The 21,835-nt window shown below is 38.0% G+C and overlaps 1 non-coding gene across 1 annotated transcript; it reads right to left on the bottom strand.

Moving 5' to 3' along the window:
* Positions 1–15,939: 15,939 nt before the first annotated feature.
* Positions 15,940–16,012, bottom strand: TRNAF-GAA (transfer RNA phenylalanine (anticodon GAA)). Its single transcript has one exon. It is a non-coding gene; the product is annotated as a tRNA-Phe (tRNA).
* Between the last annotated feature and the right edge of the window lie 5,823 nt (positions 16,013–21,835).

Here is a 21,835-nt window from a genome sequence, read left to right as displayed (position 1 = left end):
TTGAATAAACAATCAGCCCTTTACTCATTAAGGAGTATGATTAAGTCATAGTTTTGATTAGCTTGTTGACTGTACAGTGTCTTCCTATATACTCTAGTTACCAAGATATTCCTTTGAGGTTTTGACACAATTTAAGATAGGGAGAAATCTACACTTGAAGTTCTATTTTATATATTTAAGTGGCATGTGGCAATATTTTGCTAATTTTGACAGCATATATATTCTTTTCATGACTATAAATTTTCCTACTATAAATATACCAACAAAAAATCATTCTCAAAACTCAGTGTTTTGAACCTGGATTTTAATAACAATTTTGAATTTGTAAAGTCAGTAGCTGCAAAAATTCCACACCTGGTGGCACTCAGTACTCTTAAAAGTGCATAAATTGATATGTTTTAGAACTTAATTTTTTCACTTACTGTACATAGGAAATTTCCCAAAAGAGAAAATTTATTTTGATCATATGCATGTATGTAGAATTTTTATAGCATAAAATGTTATTTAAAAGTGTCATTTTATTTTCAGAAGTCATGTACATGTAAGCTACAACTTATATGTTGGAACAGCATGTTTGATAGTTTTTAGAAAAAGACAATTTGTACAAACTGCTATAAAATTTTCATGTGCATACAACTTAAGAATTTACAAACTATTCAAATTATCTGTAAGCTGGGGAAAAAGGAGGGAATAACAGCTTCTTAAGAAGATGGTTCGGAGAAGGCAATGGCAACCCACTCCAGGACTCTTGCCTGGAAAATCCCATGGACGGAGGAGCCTGGTAGGCTGCAGTCTGTGGGGTCACGAAGAGTCAGACACAACTGAGCGACTTCACTTTCACTTTTCACTTTGATGCATCGGAGAAGGAAATGGCACTTCATTTCTTGCCTGTGTTCTTGCCTGGAGAATCCCAGGGACAGCGGAGCCTGGTGGGCTGCTGTCTATGGGGTCACACAGAGTCGGACATGACTGAAGTGACTTATCAGCAGCAGCAAGAAGATGGTTTCTATATTCTGAATGGAAGAGTTACAACTGAGAAATATAATAAAAACAATGTCATGTGGCAGATTTAAAAAATTAGAAATAATCATTAGAACAGAAATCAGTGATACTGAAAATAGGAAATCAATACAGAAAACTCAAAGAAACCAAATGCTTGTTCTTTGAAGCGGTCAATACAATTGAGAAGACTGTAGCCAGGCTAACAAAGCAATCAAGAAAGACAATGCAAAAGCTAACATTAGAAATGAAAAGGAGAAATCACTACATATCCTATAGACATTAAAGGGATAATAAAGAAACACTATGAAAAACTCCAAGGACACAACTTTCGTACCCTAAATGAAATGGATGAATTCCTTCAAACATACAACTCACCAAAATTCATACAAGAAGAAACAGTCAATCTGAATAGACCTGCATCCATTAATAGTAAAGAAATTAAAACCATGATAAAATGATAAAAACTTTCCAAGACAGAAAGTAGAAGGCCTATAAGGGTTGATTGGTGAATTTTACCAAACTTTTAAGGAAGAATTTATACCAATTATATACAATCTTTTTCAGAGGATAGAAGCAGAACAAATATTTCCTAATTCATTCTATGAGGCCAACATTACCTTATTACCAAAACTTGACAGGCATATTAAAACGACAGACCGTTATATCTCATGACCACAGACACAAAATTCCTTGAAAAATATTAGCATATTGAATCCAACAATGTAGAAAAAGAATTGTAGATCAAGAGCAAATGAGATTTATCTCAGGCATGAAAAGCTTGCTCAACATTCAAAAATCAATTAATGTAAGCAACACATACATCAAAAGGCTAAAACACACACACATGATTATATTATTAAAATAAGGATTTGACAAAATCCAATAGTCGCTTATGAAAAAATTTCTCACTGAATTAAAAATAGATGGAAACTGTCTTAACTTGATAAAAAGTATCTACAAAAACTCTACAACTAACACCAGAACTTAATACTGAGACACTTGAAACTTTCCAGCTAAGATCAGGAACAAGGGAATTACGTCTCTTATGACCATCTCTTTTCAATATCATACTCTAGCTATTGTAATAAGAAAAGAAAAACTATATATTTTTGGCAGAAAGACATAATCCTCTCTTTGTTTAAAGTTGACATGATCATTCACATAAAAAATTTGAAAAACATTACAAACATCCTGGAGCTAATGAGCAATGATAGTAAGTTTACAAGATATAATGGCGCTGGAGTGACTGTGAGGAGATACCACATGTCCAAGGACAGAGAAACCCCAGCAAGACAGTAGGTGCTGCAGTGGTGCCTGCACCATGCTGGAGAGACTTTGAGGAGATAGCCCACGTCCAGGGGCAAAGGAGAAGCCCCAGCAAGACAGTAGGAGGGGGGAAATCATGTTTAGAATCAAACCCCATACCCACCAAAGACACTCAGAGGGCTCAAGCATCAGGACCCAGAGACCCCACAGAAACTGAGGCAAAACTGTGCTTGAGTGTCTCCTGTGGAGGTACGGATCAGCAGTAGACTGCCGCAGGGGCAGGGGCGCTGGGTGCAGCAGACTTGGGTATGGCATAAACCCTCTTGGAGGGATCACCATTAATTCCACCACAGAGCTGCCAGAACTTACACAGGACTGGGGAAAAGACTATAGAAGGGCATGAACAGAACCTTGTGTGCACCAGGATGCAGGAGAAATGAGCAGCGACTCCATAAGAGACTGACACAGACTTGCCCGTGAGTGTCCAGGAATCTCCAGCAGAGGTGTGGGTTGGCGGTGGCCTGCTGCAGGGTTGGGGGCACCGAGTGTAGAAGTATGTGAATGGGACTTTTTGAGGGAGGTCTCCACTATCTTCATTACCTCCACCATAATTTGAACTCAGGTAAATAACAGGGAGGGAACACAGCTCCACCCTTCAACAGAAAAATTGGATTAAAGATTTATTGAGCATGGCCCTGCCCATCAGAACAAGACTCAGTTTCCCCCTCAGTCTCTCCCATCAGGAAGCTTCCATAAGTCTCTTATCCTTCTCCATCAGAGGGCAGACACTGAAAACCACAATCACAGAAAACTAACCAGTCTGATCATAGGGACCACAACCTTGTCTAACTCAATGAAACTATGAGCCATGCCCTTTAGGACCACCCAAGATAGACCGGTCATGGTGGAGAGTTCAGACAAAACATGATCCACTGGAGAAGGGAATGGCAAACCACTTCAGTATTCTGACTTTGAGAACCCCATGATCAGTATGAAAAGGCAAAAAGATAGGACACTGAAAGATGAACTCCCCAGGTCAGAAGGTAGCCGAATATGCTACTGGAGATCAGTGGAAAAAACACTCCAGAAAAATGAAGAGACGGACCCAAAGTAAAAACACCCAGTTGGGATGTGAATGGTGATATAAGTAAAGTTCAATGCTGTAAAGAGCAATATTGCATAGCAACCTGGAACGTAGACTCTGGGATTTGGCAATGGACAAGGAGATTTGGCATTCTGCAGTCCATGGGGTTGCAAAGAGTCAGACACGACTCAGTAACTGAAGTGAACAGAACTGAACTCATTTAAAACTCCTAAATGGATATCTTCATTTGCACGTTTATATAATTGTCCAAATAGATTTTAAGGTTTTTATCTTTCACTTTATACTGGTAACCAGGTTCTTAGTATTTAAGCTTAATGTTTTTAAAGTGTTCAATAATTGCATGAGCTCTAAGTTGATGAGACTAGTAAGGTCATTATATCAGAGATTACTGTGTGTCCCACAGTACATTTTCTCTCTTTTTCCCACAGAAATGAAACTTCTGAAATTAGCTAAGTGCATGGCCACTCTGAAAAAAGATCCCACATTCCTCAACTTCTTCTGTAGTTAGACATGGACACATTACAAAGTTTTAGTCAATGAAAGCAGAATTAGACTATTTATTTCTGTTATAACAAATTACCAAAAACTTAGTGGCTTAAACAAGCATAAATTTATTATCGTACAATTCTGGAAGTCGGAAATCTGACTTTAACCAGGCCTCACTGTATTAAAATCAAGGTTTCAACAGGGTCCTATTCCTTCTAGATACTTCAAGAGAGCATCTGTTACCTTTGTTTTCCCAACACCTAGATGTTTTCTGTACTCCTTGCTCATCTCCGAAATCAGCAGAATACTATCTTCAGTTCTCTATGACTATGACATTGGCTCCAGCCTCCAGCCTCCTCTTTCACTTTAGATACCTTTATGATTATACTGGACTCATTTAAATAGTCCAGGATAATTTCCTTCAATCAACATCACCAGATAACCTTAATTCTCATTGTTGGCTTACTCTTGGAATGCAAAATTGATGACTGGAACTGAATTATCACGTTAATTTGAGAATGAGACCATTCACTGTAGAGCTCAAGACACAGCAATAATAATAGTGATAATCAACTGCAAATATTTCTACAAATTTTTCTTCTACCTTTGTGATATGACTTCATAATTCCTCCCCCATCAATGATGATAGCATCTTTACTTCTTGAATATGGGATGAACTTGCTTTTCCCTTTGGCCAGTGGGACAGTAGCAAACAATACAAACACAGATTTGGAAAACTGTTGTCATTTGCTCTGTCATTTGCTTTTAATAGCTGTGTAACCAATGCCATGTGAAGATTCTCATTCCAACTCTACAGAGGATGAGCAAACACATCAATAAAGAGCCAGCTTTCTCAGTAAGGTCACAATAAACAAGCCAGCCTCAATGGACCTACCAACTGACCACAGAGCGATGAGCAAATTGCACCCAGACATCAACCAGGCTCATCTGTAACCAGTTCAAATTGCTAACTCGAAGAAAAATGAGCAACATAAATGGGTGATATTGTAAAACACTAGTTCTAGGATGGTTGTTACATAGCAAAAGCTAATGGATCACAAGCTCACATGTATATAATTTACCCTGTACCTGGAAGTATTCCAAGGTTACTATAGGTATTAACCTCCTTAATTCTCACAACTCCTCTATGAGCTATTTCATATTATCTCAATTTTATAGTTGCAAAAATTAAAGAACGTGAAGATAGATTTATAAGGCATAGGCCATACAGATAGTAAGTCGGACACAAAACTTCAAAAGTCATTATTGCACCAAAAGTCATGCTCTCATCTTCCATATCCTACTGCCCTTAGATAGAAGGACCCTAAATGCAATTCTGTGGGACTCCAGGACTGCCTATTAGAATTTGATGTTTCAGTAACTTTCAATACAGGTAATCTGACACTCACAGCTAAACCTAACCTTAACTAAAGCAGAATTTTGGTGCCTGGATTATAGTGCTACAAGTAACAGAATTTACATACACTGTTGAATTACTGAAATTTGTTGTATGTTGGAGGAGAAGGATTCGATACTAGAAGTTAATAACACCTGCTAAGTTGTGTCAAAATATGTGGCACAACCGTGTATTTGTTTTTGTTCAAAAGCAGATCATGTGCTAAAGGAGGCTATTGCACTAGAGAAATTAGGATTTTCAAACTGTAGGTATTCATTAGCCATTTCTAGTTGCTTAATGGAGAGTAATACTCTCAGACTAGAATTTACCACCCAAAAAGCAAAGTTGGAAAGATCACCAACCTGCCTCAGAAAGCAATCTAGGCCTGTGCTAGGCAATTTTCATTGATTGAAAGTCCAATAATTTGAGGACTCAGAGGACTGAAGAAACAAATATGTTGCTTGTTCAAACCAAAATTATTAATGGTGGCTCTCAAACACAGACTTCAATGTTATAAGACTACTTCTCCAAGCCTATTTAAAACTCACTTTATTCTCTGTAGAGCAGACCAGACAAGCTGGTTTCTTTTCCACCCAATCCTATTGTTTTGGGAATTCTCAAAGTAGTTTACAGTTAAAGCAAGAGGGTGAAAATAAAAGACAAGAGTCTTTAAGCTTCAATTAATATATATCAGTAAAATCCTCAGCAGTAACTGCTTGCACATGGAAAGTCCTAGAAGAAAACTGACTGGAAACCTATTAAGTTTTGGAGGAAATTACACTGTCAAAACCACAACTTTGATAAAGATTGTAATTTCTCACACCATAAAGAAACAGCAAGCCCAATTGTAGACCAGCAGGAAACCCACTATATAAGCTGAGAAACCCTCATGTACGCTCTACTGTCAAATAGATGATGGAACCTGTAGGAAATGATCTCCTGTCACAGAAGGAATTCTTTTCTATTATTGCCCTATGCTGCTGCTACTGCTGCTAAGTCGCTTCAGTCGTGTCCGACTCTGTGCGACCCCACAGACAGCAGCCCACCAGGCTCCCCCATCCCCGGGACTCTCCAGGCAAGAGTACCGGAGTGGGTTGCCATTGCCTTCTCCAATTATTGCCCTAGAGGATGTGATAAAAGCTGACTAGTGACTGCTGCATATTTCCCATCATTCATTCCTAATTTCCTCACATTTGTTTTGCCCCTAAACCTGGTTAGTAGGAATGCAATATTCAGAAGATTTTAAATTGTGATATAGTTTACATGTTATTAGAATATGAGGGGCTATATCTGGCATATCCCTGAGAAAACATGGACTACAAGCTCAAAATAATAACTGCATAGGACTCTATGATGTCTTTCTTAGGGAGTCATACTATATTCTAAGTCTAGGAAGAAAGATACTCACACTCTTCAGTGTGGAATACACTATTCCACAAAATTAATTAACTTCATAAGAAATAGTTAGCATATTGGTCATCTAGACAAATAATTTTAAATTCTTCATCTTCTCTTAGCACGGTATGTGGTCAGAAGATATCACTGATCAATAAGATCTAACAAGAAAAAGTAGGTGCAATATTCAGGAAGTGTCTCTAAATGGTATGGGCTATATCCCTACTTTGGTACTTCTACCTCCAGCAGGTTTGAGAACAGATAAATGGAGCAAGTTTGGTCCTCTTAGACTATGAATTGAACTATAACCTGGAAGCCAGGCGTAGTAGGGCATTATGAGGCACTAAATAGGCCATAATTGCCTATCATATTCCTACTTAAACTTCTCCATTTTGCCACTCACAAATTAAACTGTAACTAATCACAAAGAATCATGCTTTCTGAAGTCAAATACATACAGAGATACACATAACCCCAACTCCACAAAGTAAGGATCCTCAACTTGATACAATTTAATCAACAACTACTTTTACAACTTGTGCCTTTCCCTGGTCTTGCATGGAAGAGAGAAGATAAAAGACACAGAAAAGTATGCAACCACTGTAATCAGAATAGCTAAACTTAAAACAACTAAAATCCACTCAAGTATTTTTTATGTCAAAAATATAGATCAACTACATCTTATTACATAATAATAATAATCAGTTCAGTTCAGTTGAGTCGCTCAGTCGTGTCTGACTCTGCGCGACCCCATGAATCACAGCACACCAGGCCTCCCTGTCCATCACCAACTCCCGGAGTTCACTCAAACTCATGTCCACAGAGTCGGTGATGCCATCCAGCCATCTCATTCTCCGTCGTCCCCTTCTCCTCCTGCCCCCAACCTTTCCCAGCAGCAGAGTCTTTTCCAGTGAGTCAACTCATCGCATGAGGTGGCCAAAGTATTGCAGTTTCAGCTTTAGCATCAGTCCCTCCAATGAACATCCAGGATTGATCTCCTTTAGAATGGACTGGTTGTATCTCCTTGCAGTCCAAGGGACTCTCAAGAGTCTTCTCCAACACCACAGTTCAAAAGCATCGATTCTTCGGCGATCAGCTTTCTTCACAGTCCAACTCTCACATCCATACATGACCATGGGAAAAACCATTGCCTTGACTAGACGGACCTTGGTTGGCAAAGTAATGTCTCTGCTTTTTAAGATACTATCAAGGTTGGTCATAACTTTCCTTCCAAGGAGTAAGCGTCTTTTAATTTCATGGCTGCAGTCAGCATCTGCAGTGAATTTGGAGCCCAAAAAAATAAAGTCTGACACTGTTTCCACTGTTTTTCCATCTATTTCCCATGAAGTGATGGGACCAGATGCCATAATCTTTGTTTTCTGAATGTTGAGCTTCAAGCCAACCTTTTCACTTTCCTCTTTCACTTTCATCAAGAGGCTTTTGAGTTCCTCTTCACTTTCTGCCATAAGGGTAGTGTCATCTGGACACTATAAAAGTTGATAGCAATGAAGAAAGTACTAAGAAAATCTCTGCCCTTATAAAACTTTCATTTAGTAAGGAAAGCAGAGAAACACACCATACACTCCATTTTGGTGATTGTCAATTGTCAATAATTCCATGCATATTTTAGTATTTCTGAAACCGTAATGCAGCTTTCACTAAAAATGAGACTAACAGGTAGCATTTTCCCCAAAGTATTACATAAAATAATGTTATAGGTTATAACAGAGTGCTTTAGTATTAAGGTAATTAAGATACACAATAGTAGAAAAAAAAACTAATAGAAAACAACAAAATATTTAAACATAGATTTAATAAAATAGCTAATAATCACATGATTTTTCAATGTGATAGATAGTATTAACTGCTAAGGAGAAAACATAAAGCAGTAGTAAATAGTAAGTGCTAAAAAGGAATCTGTTCTTTTCAAGAGTGAAGACACTGCAGTTTTATAAAGAATGGGTAAAGAAGGACTCCCTGATGTAATGTTTCTGTATAGATTTAAACTGAGAAGGTGAGTTATGAATATATATGAAGGAATACAATCCAAGGCTGGAGGAATAATACTTAAAAATAATCTGAACTAGAATCATGTCAGGCTTTTTCAGAAATAAACACAGTGTATAGTGTGGCTCAAGCAGAAGAAACAAGAAAAACTACTAGGAACAGAATTAGAATGGCAATGGAGGACTCACTAGTGTAATCTTCTAAATCAGATTAACAACTTTGTTTCTTCTGTTTTTTCAGCTAGCCATTCATATTTGTCTGAAGACATCCATGATCACATGAATTAGTGATTTGAAGAGTGGCACTGAGAAAGGTTTTGCTAGTGCCCTCCAAGAGTCTGTTTCCCCAGTCGTATGGAAGTTCTATAATCAAATCTCGCTGACTTTCAGTGAGATTCCCTAGGATTTCCCAGTCCCTTTGATGGATATCCAGGATGGGAAGTCTCATGTGGGACCTAAAACCTTTACAAGAAAACCTAGTGCACACCAGGACCTAGGCAAAAGGAGCAGTGATCCCACAAGAGACAGAGCCAGCCCTGCCTGTGAGTGTTGGGGAGTCTCCAAGGGAGGTGTGGGTCGACAGTTGCCTGTTGCGGGGTCGGGGTACTGGCAGCAGCAGTCCTGGGAAGGTGGGCATGTTTTCATAAGTACTCTTGAAGAAGGTCACTATTAGCGCTACCAAACAGACTACAGCCCGACTATAGAGACTGAAGACTCCAGGACTGGGCAGCCTCAGTTCAGTTCAGTCGCTCAGTCGTGTCCGACTCTCCGCAACCCCATGAATTACAGCACGCCAGGCCTCCCTGCCCATCACCAACTCCCGGAGTTCACTCAAACTCATATCCATCCAGTCGGTGATGCCATCCAGCCATCTCATTCTCTGTCGTCCCCGTCTCCTCCCGCCCCCAACCTTTCCAAGCAGCAGAGTCTTTTCCAGTGAGTCAACTCGTCGCATGAGGTGGCCAAAGTATTGCAGTTTCAGCTTTAGCATCAGTCCTTCCAATGAACACCCAGGACTGATCTCCTTTAGAATGGACTTGGATCTCCTTGCAGTCCAAGGGACTCTCAAGAGTCTTCTCCAACACCACAGTTCAAAAGCATCAATTCTTCAGCGATCAGCTTTCTTCACAGTCCAACTCTCACATCCATACATGACCACGGGAAAAACCGCAGCCTTGACTAGACGGACCTTGGTTGGCAAAGTAATGTCCCTGCTTTTTAATATGCTATCTAGGTTGGTCATAACTTTCCTTCCAAGGAGTAAGCGTATTTTAATTTCATGGTTGCAATCACCATCTGCAGTGATTTTGGAGACCCAAAAAATAAAGTCTGACACTGTTTCCACTGTTTCTCCATTTATTTCCCATGAAGTGATGGGACCAGATGCCATGATCTTAGTTTTCTGAATGTTGAGCTTCAAGCCAACTTTTTCACTCTCCTCTTTCACTTTTATCAAGAGGCTTTTGAGTTCCTCTTTACTTTCTGCCATAAGGGTGATGTCATCTGCATATCTGAGGTTATCAGGCCAAACTAAAGGGAGAGAGAATAGTCCTACCCATAAGCAGATAATTGGATTAAAGGTTTACTAAGTATGGCCCTGCTCACAAGAGCAAGATCAGTTATCCCCACAAGCTGTGACTCCCATCAGGAAGCTTACACAAGCCTCTTTTTTTAAAAAAATTATTTATTTTAGTTGGAGGCTAATTACTTTACATTATTGTATTGGTTTTGCCATACATTGACATGAATCTGCCCTGGGTGTACATGTGTTCCCCATCTTGAACCCCCCTCCCACCTCCCTCCCCTCATTCATCAGAGGGAAGACAGAAGAAGCAGGAATTTCAATCCCAAGGCCTCTAGAACAAAAGCCACAATCACAGAAAACTAACCAAAGAATCACAGCATTGTGTAACTTAATGAAACTGCCATGCTGTGCAGGAAGTCCCAAGATGGACAGGTCATGGTGGAAGACTTCTGAAAAAATGTAGTCCACTGGAGAAGGGAATGGCAAACCACATCAGTGTTCTTGCCTTGAGAACCCCATGAACACTATGAAAAGGCAAAAGGAGATGACACTGAAAGATGAGCACCCCCGTCCACCCCACCCCAGGTTGATAGGTGACCACTATGCTACTGGAGAGAAGCAGAGAAATAGCTCCAGAAAGGATGAAGAGTCTGAGCCAAAGTGGAATTGACACCCATTTGTGAATGTGTCTGGTGGTGAAAATAAATTCTGATGCTGTAAAGGACAATATTGCATAGGAATGTGGAATGTTAGTTCCATGAATCAAAGGTAAATTGGATGAGGTCAAATATGAGATGGCAAGAGTGAACACTGACAGTTTAGGAATCAGTGAACTAAAATGGACAGGAATGGGTAAATGTAATTCAGATGACTGTTACATCTGCTACTGTGGGTAAGAACCCGTTAGAAGAAATGGAGCAGACCTCATAGTCAACAGAAGAGTCTGAAATGCAGAACTTGGGTGCAATCTCAAAAACGACAGAATGATCTCAGTTTGCTCCCAAGACAGACTAATCAACATCACAGTAATACATGTCTATGCTCCAACCAGTAACGCTGAAGAAGCTGAAGTTAAATGGTTCTATGAAGACCTGCAAGACCTTCTAGAACTAACACCAAGAAAAGATGTCCTTTTCATCATAGGGAATTGGAATGCAAAAGTAGGAAGTCAACAGATACTTGGAGTAACAAGTAAGTTTGATCTTGGAGTACAAAATGAAGCAGGTAAAAGGCTAACAGAGTTTTGCCAAGAGAAGGCACCGGTCATAGCAATACCCTCTTCCAACAACACAAGAGGAGACTCTATATACATGGACATCACCAGATGGTCAACATCGAAATCAGATTGATTATATTCTTTGCAGCTGAAGATGGAGAAGCTCTATACAGTCAGCAAAAAACATGACTGACTCAGAGACAACAAAGGGCTTCCCCAGTAGCTCAGTGGTAAAGAATATGCCTGCCAATGCAGGAGATATAGGTTTTATCACTGGGCTGGGGGAGAAGGAAGTAGCAAGCTGCCCTAGTATTCTTGCCTGGAAAATTTCATGGACAGAGGAACCTGGTGGGCTACAATCCTTGGGGTAGCAAAGGAGTCAGACACAACTTAGAGACTAAACAACAAGAAGAACAAGGTCTAATACTGCTGGTGATGGCAAACCTTGAATAGCCTACAAGAATATGTTTAGTGAAATACATTGACAGAAAGATGGCAAAAACGTATATGGACACATAAGAAAAGCAATAGACAGTTATCCAAGGATGCATTCTTATATTTCTGTCTCTGATTTAACTTTGACATTCAGCTTCCTATTATGATATTTGACCAATATGTGTGTGTTAAGTCACTTCAGTTATGTCTGACTTTTTGTGACACTCATGAAATGTTGCTCCCCAATTTTCTCTGTCCATTGAATTCTCTAGGCAACAATACTAGAGTGGTTGCCATGCTCTCCTGCAGGGTATCGTCCCTGACACAGGGACTGAACCCAGGTCTCTTGTCTCCTGCATTGACAGGCAGGTTCTTTATCACTAGCATCATCTGGGAAACCCATTTGACCAATATCCACATATTTAAATTTAATTTTCCCATCATTCTCCACACATTGCCTTCCAACTGGCCTTCTAAGACAATAAAGGAAATTTAAGAGTCTATGATGTCTTCAAGAAAACTCACCTTTCTAGTTGACCATCAGACATGAATTTTTACTAATATATTCCAGATAGTGTCATATAACTTAAGAGGACAGTAAAGTGAGGCATTTTTAACTCCTTTTGTTTAAAAATATACATAACGATAACCCTGTATATGAGACAGCAAAAGAGACACAGATGTATAGAACAGTCTTTTGGACTCTGTGGAAGAGGGCGAGGGTGGGATGATTTGGGAGAATGGCATTGAAACATGTATATTATCATATGTGAAAGGAATCACCAGTCCAGTTTCGATACATGATACAGGATGCTCAAGGCTGGTGAACTGGGATGACCCAGAGGGATGGGATGGAGAGGGAGGTGGGAGGGGTGTTCAAGATGGGGAACACATGTACACCCGGGGCAGATTCATGTCAATGTATGGCAAAACCAATACGATAATGTAAAGTAATTAGCTTCCAATTAAAATAAATTAAAAAAAGAGGGAAAAAAATAAATAGAATAAAGTCTCTCTTCTAAGTAAAAAAAAATACATATACCTTATCAAGGAATTAATTTAAAAACAATCTTCTCACACTTAGATTTTTCACATCAATATATTTTTAAAAATTTGACAGTTCTATTGCAATCACTAAAAATAGTATTAATTAAATAAGAGACTTTTCCCAAGATAAAAAAAAAAAAGCCAGTTCATTCAGAGAATCATAATCCTGTCAGTTTTTTTATTTTGCATGTGATATTTACATAAAAGTTTCACTTTTTATGTAAGGTAGCCAGAAAAATTCTAAGTCATTCTTTAGATTATACTGTATAGTTTATTTCATGCAGCATTAATTCAATATTAATTTATATGGTATAAATTCAATTTCATAAGAATAAGACATTCATGTTAATAAAAGTATCCAAAATACAAATTCAGTCCTGACACATCAGTGTCTTTTTCACTATGTATTATCAAGTTGTCAAATATTCTCTCTTTCAACTCACCCAATCACTCTTCTGTTTGACAAAGTCAGGGAAGACAGGGAGCTGGTGTCACACTTAAGTCCCTCTGATACAAGAAAAATAATGTTCATATACGAACTTTGAAAGAAAAAGGAAATATGTCAAAAGTGTGTTTATGCTTCTGCTGTTGAACTTTTTCATAAAATAATACAATTGCTAGATTTTTTGTTTTAGAGAATAAAGTCTAGCTTCTTGCTCATTCAATAATTAATAGACTTTTGAAGTGAAATGTTGGCCAGAAAGGCGGCCCGACTAAATGGAAACTGTAGTGTTCAGATTTTGCCTCTCCTTCTTTTGTAACATCATTGCCCTGCCACCTTCTTCTATTCTCTATTTACTTACTCATGGATCCAGTGGTCATTAATGTTCCATTTGAAAGGAATTAAAGAACTATAATTTTCTGTGATTAAATATGCCTAATTACACTTTGAATCCACTAGTGTATAATCTCATAAATGATTTAAGAGAGCAATAATTCACATTCATAAGTATTACTTCTCTTATCAGTGAGCCACTTTTTATAAAGTAATGAGGGGATGACTTTTCACAACAGAACAAGAAACAAAGCCTTGGTAAAAATAAGTTAAAATTGAATAGCTCTCCATGAAAATTCGTGTCTACCTAATATTGAAATGAAAATTTATTTTCTTAAAAGAGCACATATATATATGAGAAACGTGAGTTATGACTACATGAAAACATGTGCAATATACTGTTAGAAGTAGCATGTAATTGTTGAAATAATCGGTGGCTCCATTTCTGGGGTTTTACTGTATTGAAATATTAGTTGAATTAACTAAAGACATTTTGATTGTTTACCATAAAGTCTAAAGTCATAATTGCACTTTACAGAGGATTCTGTGTGCTAACACAGAAGCAGATGTAAATAGTTTTTAAGAAGATACTAAAAGAAGAATGGATGCCACTATACATATGTTGAGCATCACATGTGATTGTAAGTGAAAATTATATAGCACATTGGGAGAAACATTAATGTGTATTATTCTCAGAGAGTAGTTGAAATGTGAAGTCATCAAAGTATAACAGCATACATTTTTATAAATGCATTTTGGACTTTGATTAATTTCTTATTTTTGACATGAGACATTCCATGATTCACGTCAGTTGTATTAACTTGGCCCCTTCCTCTGACTTTCTTGTAGCTCTTTATTCTTTTCTAGTGACTATAGCATAATGGGCTCTTTTGAACGAGGTATGCCTCTTCCCATGCATGTGTTGTATAAATCTGCTATGCAGAGTTCTTATGCACTTGCAATAGGAGATCATCATAGAAAAATTACAGCATACATGTTTTTAATGATCCAAAACTTTTGAGATGGGTAAGCTTTCCCTATATACATGTTCCTGTCCTGTGGATTTAAGTTTAAAATAATCTCTTTGAGTTAATTCACCTATAGGATATAACTTCAACCTTATCTGAACAGTTAATCTATAAATATCAGCCCAAACCAGAGGAAAGAAAGTGACCAGTAAGATATATATTTGTTAATGTTTCTATATAATGTTTAGGCCTTATAAGAATTTAAAGTTCTGGTAAAACATAAAGCTTATTTTTAACAATATGGCCAGGTATACATTCATTTTATATTCACACAAGCAGTATTAATTATACATTCACTTCTGGGCAAATAGTTGTTGGCAGTTAGGAGCAATGGATCGAGAAAGACAAATGACAAACCAAGATTTTGGTTTATTAAATGACTTACAGCAGAGTTGATAAAAAGGACATATACACAGTGAACCAGGTAGAGTAGTAAGAATTTAGTTTAATATGGGACTGATTACCAAAAATATGACTATCCTAATAATTATTGAATTATTACTATGTTCTTAGGATGTGTTAAGTCTTTGCTTAAATACATAAAGTTGCCAGTAAGCAACTGCTTTACACAAATTAGAATACAAAATTGTCCAAAGTCATAGACATGATATACGGTAGAGCTGAAAATCAAACTTAGTTACGTGATACAGGAGGCTCGGGGCTGGTGTACTGGGATGAACCAGAGGGATGGAATGGGGAGAGAGGTGGGAGGGGGGTTCAAGATGGGGAACACATATACACCTGGGGCAGATTCATGTCAATGTATGGCAAAACCAATACAATAATGTAAAGTAATTAGCCTCCAATTAAAATAAATAATTTTTTTTTAAAATGTGTATTTCTTCCGTCCCAGTATTGTTTGGTAGGAAGTTAGGTATAAGCGAGGAGGGGTGGCCTAACCAAAAAAGATTCAAGTTGATCCTAAACCCCATCCCAGGCAAGCACTAGTGAACCCAAGAGAGCTCACAGATATGCTACAAAATAACCACAGACACTTTTCCAACCCCATGTGTCCTAGGCACACAGTGAATACAAACTAACCACAGAGGCTTCTCCAACTCTGGCATCTAAGCCCTTGATGCACATCTGTGTACTCAAGTGACCTTAGGCAGCCAGGAGCCTACTATGAGTATGAAGTCACTCAGTCGTGTCTAACCCTTTGCAACCCCATCGAGTGTAGTCTACCAGGCTCCTACATCCATGGGATTTTCCAGGCAAGTGTACTGGAGTGGGTTGCCATTTCCTTCTCCCGGGGATCTTCCCGACACAGGGATCGAACCCAGGTCTCCTGCATTTCAGGCAGACACTTTACCAACTAAGCCACCAGGGAAGTCCAGTGGAGCCTACTAAGTGTTCATAAATATTCTATACATACAGACATCTGACTACCACAAACAGGATTTTGGGAAAGACAGATCTGTTGTTAGGTAACTTGCAATTATCAATAAATCTGTCAGTCCAAGCCTGCCTAGATGAATATGTAAAAGCCCTGTCTAGTTAAAGCTATGGTTTTTCCAGTAGTCATGTATGGATGTAAGAGTTGGACTATAAAGAAAGCTGAATGCTGAAGAATTGATGCTTTTGAACTGTGGTGTTGGAGAAGACTCTTGAGAGTCTCTTGGACTGCAAGGAGATACAACCAGTCCATCCTAAAGGAGTTCAGTCCTGGGTGTTTATTGGAAGGACTGATGCTGAAGCTGAAACTCCAATATTTTGGCCACCTGATGTGAACAGCTGACTTATTTGAAAAGATCCTGATGCTGGGAAAGATTGAATCTAGGAGAATAAGGGGACGACAGAGGATGAGATGGTTTGATGGCATCACCAACTCAATGGACATGAGTTTGAGTAGGCTCCAGGAGTTGGTGATGGCCTGGGAGGACTGGCATGCTGCATCCATGGTATCGTAAAGAGTCGGACACAACTGAGCAACTGAACTGAACTGAACTGTCTTGAAAAATTCACCTACCCCATCATTATCAGGCCAGTGCCTCTCCTGGCTTGGCCCACCTCTGCCTTGAGGTATTCTTTCTGTTCTTTCTCTTCTTTCCTTAATAAACTTGTTTTTGCCACGGGTTAGACCTCAGATTGTTTCCTTAGCAAGAACCAAGGACCACAGGTCCTCTTCAAGCCTCCCTACCCAGAAACAGTACTAAGATTTAATAAAGGGTATTTGGAAGACTATCTATACACAATATTTGTTTCTTCATTTAAAATATACTTTCCTTGGCAGGGATTAAATCTGTAAACATAGCCTTCTTTTTCCAGTATATACAATTCAAGATTCAGTTGGTTTCCAATTAACTCAAGGGCTGTCACAAAATTCTCTAAAACAAGTCAATATTAATTAATTTCAGAATTAAAGATAAGGTGACATGTAATGTCTTTAGAAAATGGACATAAGTATCAAGAAAAAAACCGCTTTAATGAATGGTGCAGAGTCAACTAATGAAGGACGCCTCAGTAAGAAGTAGTAGCCTGAGCAAAGGCCATGTAGAAAAATAGAGAATGACAAATCTGTGAAATTAAAAATAATGTGACCCAAACTACTGTGGAATGGAAAAGTTAGACATAAAGGCCAACCAGTAAACAGAAACAGATCTTAAATATCCTTGAATACTTAATAGAGAATTAACTGGAATGAAGGCAACATGGAGCTGTTTTGAGGTAAAGAATTCTAACTATATGTTAGGCACCAAAGAGAGCAAAGAGGAACTTGACCTCTCTCAGGTTTTTCAGTGATGTGAGAAATGTTAAAAAAATAGTAGCAGCGAAATATTTTCAGATTTATCCTCTAAAATAAAGGAAATAAAAACAAAAATAAACAATTGAATCTATTTAAGCTTAAAAATTTTGCATAGTAAAGGAAACAATAAACAGAACAAAAAGACAACCTACGAAATGGGATAAAATATTTGCAAATGATATTAAGGGGTTAATATACAACACATACAAAGAGCTCATACAACTCAACACCAAAAAAATTTTCAAAAAATAAATAAAAACCTAATTATAAAACAAGCAGAAAAACTAAATAGACATTTTTCCAAAGAGGGAATTCAGATGGCCAAAAGGAACATGAAAAAATCCTCAACTTCATTAATCATCAGGGAAATATTGTAACAAAAATAAAATAAAAAAAGCTGACTCATGGGGGAAAAAAAATCGTCATGCAAATCAAAACTACAATGAGGCAACACCTCACACCTGTCAGAATGACTGTCATCAAAAAGAGCACAAACAACAAATGTTGGTAAGGATACCGAGAGAACAGAACCCTTCCACACTGTTGGTGGGAATGTAAATTGGTGCAGCCACTGTGGAGGTCTCTGAAAAAACTAAAAATAGAAGTGCCATATGACCCAGCAATTCTAATCCTGGGTATATATACAAAAGAAACAAAATTCTTTCTAATTTGAAACAAATGCATGCACTTAATGTTTACAGCAACAGCAGCATCTACAATTGCCAAGATATGGAAGCAACCACACACACAGATGCCACATCTTTGTCCATGTATCTGCTGATGTATTTTTGGGTTGCTTCCATATCTTGGCAATTGTAAATGATGTTGCTATGAATATTGTATGGATCACAACAAACTGTGGAATATTTTTAAAGGGATAGGAATACCAGACCATCTTCCCTGCCTCGTGAGAAACCTATATGCAGGTCAAGAAGCAGAATTTAGAACCTTACATGGAACAGCGGACTGGTTCAAAATTGAGAAAGGAGTATGTCAAGGTTGTATATTGTCACCCTGCTTATTTAACTTCTATGCAGAGTATATCATGTAAAATGCCAGGCTGGATGAAGCATAAGCAGGAATCAAGATTGCCAAGAGAAATATCAACAACCTCAAATATGTAGATGATACCACTAATGCCAGAAAGTGAAGAGGAATTAAAGAGCCTCTTGATGAGGGTGATAGAGGAGAGAGACAAAGCTGGCTTAAAACTTAGCATTTGAAAAAGTAAGATTGTGGCAAATGGTCCCATCACTTCATGGCTAATAGATGGAGAAACAATGAAAACAGTGAGAGACTTTATTTTCTTGGGCTGAAAAATCACTGCAGATGGAGACTGCATCCTTGAAATTAGAAGACACTTGCTCCTTGGAAGAAAGCTATGACAAACCTAGACAGTGTATTAAAAAGCAGAGACATCACTTTGCTGACAAATGTCCATATACTCAAAGCTATGATTTTTCCAGTAGTCATATATGGATGTGAGAGTTGGACCATAAAAAAGGCTGAGTGCCAAAAAATTGATACTTTTGTACTGTGATGCTGAAGACACTTGAGAGTCCCTTGGACTGCAAGGTGATCAAACCAGTCAGTCCTAAAGGAAATCAGTCATGAATATTCATTGGAAGGACTAAAGCTGAAGCTCCAATATTTTGGCCACCTGATGTGAAGAGTTGACTCATTGGAAAAGACCCCGATTCTGGAAAGCCTGAGGGCAAGAGGAGAAGGTGACAGAGGATGAGATGGTTGGATGGCATCATTGACTCAATGGACATTAGTTTGAGCAAGGTCAGGGAGGCCTAGTGTGCTGCAGTTCATGGGGTTGCAAAGAATTGGACATGACTGAATGACTGAACAACAACATCATATACACATTACATATATATTATTTATATATATATATACACACATAAATATATGTGTCATAAATAATATATATGTAATGTATATATGATGTTGTTGTTCAGTCATTCAGTCATGTCCATGAACTGCAGCACACTAGGCTTCCCTGACCTTGCTCAAACTAATGTATGTACATACACACATAAATACACACACAATGGACTACTGCTGCTGCTGCTAAGTTACTTCAGTCGTGTCCGACTCTGTGTGACCCATAGACGGAAGCCCACCAGGCTCCCCCATCCCTGGGATTCTCCCTACTCAGCCATAAAATTTAACTTTGCCATTTGCAGCATTATTGATGGACTTGGATTGCACTGTACTAAGTGAAATGAAGCCCCTGGTTGCTTCAGATGGTAAAGAATATGCCTGCAATGCAGGAGGCCTGGGTTCTACCCTTCGGTCAGGAAGATCCCCTGGAGAAGGGAATGGCAATCGACTTCAGTATTCTTGCCTGGAAAATCCTATGGAGAGAGAAGCTACAGTCCATGGGGTTGCAAAGAGTCGGATATGACTAAGTGACTAACACTTTCTTTCACTTTTCTACTAAGTGAAACAAGTCAGGTGAAGAACAAATATGCTATGATATCACTTATATGTAGAATCTGAAAAGCACTACAAACTAGTGAATATAAAAAAAAGAAGCAGACTCATGTATGGAGAACACACTAGTGGTTCCCAGTAGGGAGCTGGAAAGGGGAGGTACAATATAGGGGTAGGGGAGCAGGAGGTACAAACTTCAGTGTACAATAGGCTGCAAGGAAGTATTGTACAACACGGGGAATATAGCCAATGTTTTGTAATAACTGTAATTGAAGTGTAACCTTTAAAAGTTGTATACAAATAAACATAAAAAAAAAACTGAGGATACAGGTGTTAACTGTGGCATAGACATTAAGTGTATGGTGTTGTATTATGGGCTGTTTTTAAGTCTGAGCAGTTAACATAGTTGTGAAACACATCCTTCTGGGATTCGAAGGAGAGAAATATTCTAGAAGAAACAGCCCTTGAGGACCTGGCTGATTTGCTAAATGTTGAATATAAACAGCATTTGGTTAAACACATGAGATCAAAATAACTGGACTGAAACTGGTGTTAGGACACAGAGTGTTGACTGGTGTGTGCTGCAGCTCCAGGAGATGTCTTTTCAAGGACAGGGTCCAAGGGCAGGAAAAAAAAAAAACATTAGATACGTGTGTGTGTGTGTATGTGTGTGTGTAGATATATAGATGGACATATAGAGCAAAGTATCTGAATAACTCAGTTTGGAACTCTTCAATGCCTATGAATTTAATATGATTTTGAGATATAATTATATTTGAAAATGTTTCGCAAGGTTGCATTAGGTTATATAAATGTGCTTAATTAATTGCGTCAGATCAGTCGGAAATAAATTCTATGAGTATAACTGGGATTCTTCACTCTCTGAAGAATCATAAGTGTCGGGGAAAGACTATAGATCTACATAAATCTTCATCAAATCCTCATGTGGTTAAGGCAGAAAGAAAGGGGTCTCACCCCAAACATTTTCCTAATCCATATTCACCACAATTTGATAGCTGATTCACTTAGCTGTACAGCAAAACTAACACAATATTTAAAGCAGCTACACAATAAAAACTAATAAAAATAAGACTCATATATATATATATATAGATAGACAGAAATATCCATCTCCTATAGGAAGCTAGTGAACATATTTGCTATTAATGGGAAGTTCTGCTTAACAAATAATGTTACAGGTTTTTTTCCCTTCTTATTAAAAGCTAATTTTCAAAATCATACTATGTGAAGAAGTATTTCAAGCACTAATACAGTGGCTGCATGCCAAGTTTAAATTTAAAACATTAATAAAGTGTTGTGTCACATTTTCTTCAAGTACCATGGAGTCTAAACATTCTGGTAGATTCTCTCAGCTGAAGCATTATTATTCTTCGGCCTTTAGTAAGTAGGTATTCTATAAAAAGGACAAATGATTAAGTCTATTTTATGTGTGAGGCACACCAAGTTTCTCTTAATCAAGTCTTGTCCATAACTTAAAGGCCAATTTAAGTCCTCTATTTTGAACTGTGCCTTATTCACATACTTCAACCTAATCAATTGCTTACTACTCTGAACTAGTAGAGTAATGCTTGATTCTACAAACTTAGCTCTGAAATATATTTCATAAACTACCTTTTATTAGGATTAACTTCCTTAAAGAGCATTTAATAGGACTAAACACAAGGAAAACGCTGAACAATGTAGAAATAAAATGAAGCATATTAGCATGCCCAATTTATTATGCAAGCTTTGTTATCTAAAATGAAGGTAATATTTATAGTCAGTCATTGTCTAGACCCATTCCGTTGAATGAGTGAATGTATGAGGCTGATGTCTGTTACCCAAGGGATATGAAGGAGAGGAACTTGGAAAATTTCTTCAAAGTTTTGATGATTTGGAAATAGTAAAAGGAGAAATCATGATGAAGATATGACTTGGGGAGAATATTTTATATTCTCGTTC

The sequence above is a fragment of the Moschus berezovskii genome, chromosome 1, assembly GCF_049115385.1.
Source record: "Moschus berezovskii isolate FMDL1 chromosome 1, NW_MosBer_1.0, whole genome shotgun sequence".
NCBI lineage: Eukaryota > Metazoa > Chordata > Mammalia > Artiodactyla > Moschidae > Moschus > Moschus berezovskii.
This window is presented reverse-complemented; position numbering and strand designations above follow the sequence as displayed.